Genomic DNA, 4241 nt, shown 5'->3' with positions numbered 1-4241 from the left:
TTTAAGTGTACAATATAGTATTATTTCTTGTACCTCAGACCTTCCTTCACTGTATATCATATACTACATAATGAAAATTAAAAGTGAAAACCCAATGGGCAGGTTAATGGAAGCTTAGATACACAAGTGGAAAGAGAAAATTAATCAACTAGAAGACAGATCTGAAGAATTTCTCTCAAATGCAGTATAGAGAGACAAATGGACAGAAAATACAACAGGTTAAAATATATGGAAAATGGAGTGAGAAAATGTAGTTTATATCTGAACAGAGTTCTAGAGGACAAGACTAGAGAGAGTATATAGAGGCAAATTTCAAAAAGTAAAGCCTCATTCACTTCATCCTAATCCCAGCCTTGTAAAGACCCTTACCTTGTTTACCTCCTTCTTCTGATGTACTGCCCAGTCTCCTTATTAGCCAACTTACCCAGAAAACAGAAACAACGGGCACCCTGGTTGGGCCATCTGCATAGGTCAGCATCTCAAGAATAATTCATAGTGGTGAAGAGTAGAGAACAGATCTAGTGGGAGCAAATGAAAGAAATCCAGCACAAAATTTTCTTCTACCAGTTTAGAAGTTTTGCTTTTCACATTTAACATCTATTTTAGCAGTTGATTTTTTTGTCTGTAGTGTGAGTAGATTTTAATGTTAAAAATATCTAAAAACTTCAACAAAATGAAAAGGCAACCTACTGAATGGGAGAAAATATTTGCAAATCATATATCTGATATATCCAAAATATATAAAGAACTCATACAGATCAATGGAAAAAAACTTAGTCTGATTAAAAAATGGCCAGAGGATCTCAATATATTTTTTTTAACAAGGAAGATGAGCATAAGGCCAACAGGTATAGGAAAAGATGCTCAACATCACTAATTATCAGGGAAATGCATAATGCATATTAAAACTACAATAAGATGTCACCTCATGCCTGTAGAATGGCCATTATCAAAAAGACAAGAAATAACAAGTATCGGTGAAGATGCGGAGAAAAGGGAACCCTTGTGCACTGTTGGTGGGAATGTAAATTGGTGCAGCTGCTATGGAACACAGTATGGAGGTTCCTCAAAAAATTAAAAATAGAACTACCACATGATCCATCTATTTCAATTCTGTGTATTTATCCAAAGAAAACAAAAACACTAATTCAAAAAGATATATACATCCCATGTTTCATTGAAGCATTACTTGCAATAGCCAAGATTTTTTTCTTTTCATTTTTATTTTAAAGGGAAAAAAACAGTGCAAAACTTCATTTTCCAATGTCACCCATGTCCACCCCCAGGTCACCCCCTTGGCTTGGGGCCTGAGTCTTCCTCCTGCTCAGAACCCGCTCCCTTCTCATGCAACCCCATAGGGGCTTGAGGTTCCACTTCACTGGAGTGCCAGATCCCAGGGGGACTTGAGGGAGATAAGAAATGAGGGGGCAGCCTCTGATCTCCCTGCTCCTCCTAAGTCTCTGGCCATGGCACCAGGTACTCATCTTGGCCCTCCTGAACCCTTTCCTGACCACTTTACTAGCCTAGGGGAAAAACCTGTGTGTCCATTGATGGATGAATGGATAAAGAAATCACGGCATATATATATTTATATATACAATGGAATATTATTCAGCCATAGAAAAGAATGAAATCTTGTCATTTGCAGCAACATGGATGGACCTCAAGGGCATTATGCTAAGTGAAATAAGTCAGACAAAGACAAAAACAATATGGTCTCTCTTGTATATAGAATCTTAAAACAAAACAAAACAAAACAATCTCATAGATACAGAGAACAGATTGGTGATTGCCAGAGGTGAGGGGTTGAGGGTGGGTGAAATGGGTAAAGGGAATCAGAAGGTACAAACTACCAGTTTTAAAGTAAATAAGTAAGTCATGAGTATGTAAGGTACAGCATGGTGATTATCATTAATAATACTGTGTTGCATATTTGAAAATTGCCAAAGAATAAACCTTAAAAGTTCTCATAACAAGAAAAAAAGTTTTGTAACTGTATATGGTGGCAGATGTTAACTAGACTTAGTGTGCTGATTAATTCACAATAAACACAAATATCAAATCATTATGTCATAACCTGAAACTAATATAATGTTGTATGTCAAACATGCCTCAATTTTAAAAATACAGTAAAAAAAATACAAAATATGTAAAAACTGATACAGCATGGGCACAGTCAACTGGAAACAATTTCCCACTTGTCAGAACTGATGCTGCCTGTTCACGCCAGGTAAGGCCATGCCTATGGCTTAGGTACAATAGCTAAATATTATATCTCATCACAGGTGGGTCCAGGTCTTGTGGAGCACAAGACTTATATATAATTTAGAGGTCCTCTTTAAGAAAAATAATAAATTACTTGTCAAAGGAAATGCTTGTTAAGAACGAGAAAAAATTACAACAAAGTACAAATTTTTAAAAAGGTAGCAAATAACACAAACATCACAAAATCTCAGAAAATTGCATGTTTTTATTAATGAACTGCCTGCCTCACTTTTGTAATATTCCTTTTCCTACATTTTTGGCTGCATATTCTTCAGTAAACTGCTTCATATGTCATAGACTTCTTATATTTTGAGGAGTCTTCATGAATTTTGAGGGACCTTCATAAAGTCACCCAGGTGGAACATCCATTTTGTATTAATGGACACATATGTCTTGTCAAGAGAGTTTACAAACAGAATAATAAAAGCAATCCTTTAGTCTTGCAATAGCCCAGATAAGATCTCATAGTGGCTTAACCATTTAAAAACTTGCTTTTTTCCCCCAAATATCTATTTGAGAAGCTCTTGTGTCATTGTGTGATTTTGTTCTCTATAAATATTAATGGGACCACTATTTTGAACATTTTTTTTTTTACAAAACTCTCATTAAATGGTGTTGAGTGAAATTATTCATCTGACCAGAACAAAAAGAAAGATCATGGTGTTTATCCATGTCAACAAATTTGTCAGATTGAAGCTGCTCAGACCTTCATTTATGTCCTATTGAGCATATATGTTGTGTTTTTCTTTTTTTATTTTCACCTTCCTTCTCATCTTTATTTCATGTTTGGGAGGCTACTAATTCTCATATTTTAACTCTTTCATTGTCATTTTTATCATCTATTTTTTATTGGCTATCTTGATTTTTTTTTTCTTTATCTTCATAATATTGACCATCAGACTTTTTGGTTCCTATTTTTATGTAGTAAGATAGTTTTTTACATTTTAAAACTTTACCTCACTTTCTTTTTATTTTTGGACATTTCTTAGCATACTCCTTCCTTATCATATTTGAATTTTGGTATAATTAATAATTATGAAAAACATATCATTAATTTGAATTTATGGCATACCAGAAGCAGCCAAATGCAGTTATCAAATGACTCACACTAGTACTACGTACCTAGTCCCACTGATAATTATGTTTAGATATGTCACTGGAATGCTGGTCTCTTCAGGCCATTCCACTGCACCAGTGACAATTTTGTGTACTGCTTTTTCCAGAACCAGCAGACTGTCAGAGCAAGTTGCATCAGACACACTATGTGACACAGTAGATCGGGAGTGGTGAAACACAAGACTTCACTTACAGAAGTACTTACTGTTTGTGGTGGTACTATAGGTTTATACCCTTTGAATATAGGAATTCTAGTTAAATTAAGTTACATTTCAGGTGATCCTATCAAAAATATAATAGAGTTGTAATTGTAAACACTGCAATATTTCAGGTATTTCTGACAGAAGAGAACTTACATTTTGAAATATCTTATGATTGAAAGAATTTTCCAGACTACCTTCTGGCTCTCTGCATTTCACACTTCATTACCCTTTCACTATCCACATATTTCTGGTGCCAGGGGCCATAGGACATGGTCTATGATATAACCTCTAATCTGTACCCACAGATCATGATGCCAGTTAGGTCTGTACAGCAGACAGTAAAGGTATTTCTGGAAGTCATACTTTACTTGGCCAGCAGCTAGCAATAACTTACGTGAACGCACAGTGTCTGCAAACCACATCAAAATACTCAGCTAAACTCAAATGCAATGAATCTCCAAATCGACTTTCCTTAAGCCATATCCGAAAAAATGCTCACAGCTGCTCCAATGACAGTCTACACAAAGAAATGTGGTGGAGAGGTAGTTAGGACAGAAAAGGACAATCATCTTAATCAGTGCAGTCAAAATATCTAACTCTGCAAATTTTACAAAAACATATGACTAAGTGAACCCATTTCTTGTCCCTTCTCAAGGC

Source organism: Vicugna pacos, chromosome 7, assembly GCF_048564905.1.
Source record: "Vicugna pacos chromosome 7, VicPac4, whole genome shotgun sequence".
Taxonomy (NCBI): domain Eukaryota; kingdom Metazoa; phylum Chordata; class Mammalia; order Artiodactyla; family Camelidae; genus Vicugna; species Vicugna pacos.
Note: the sequence above shows the minus strand (reverse complement) of the source record.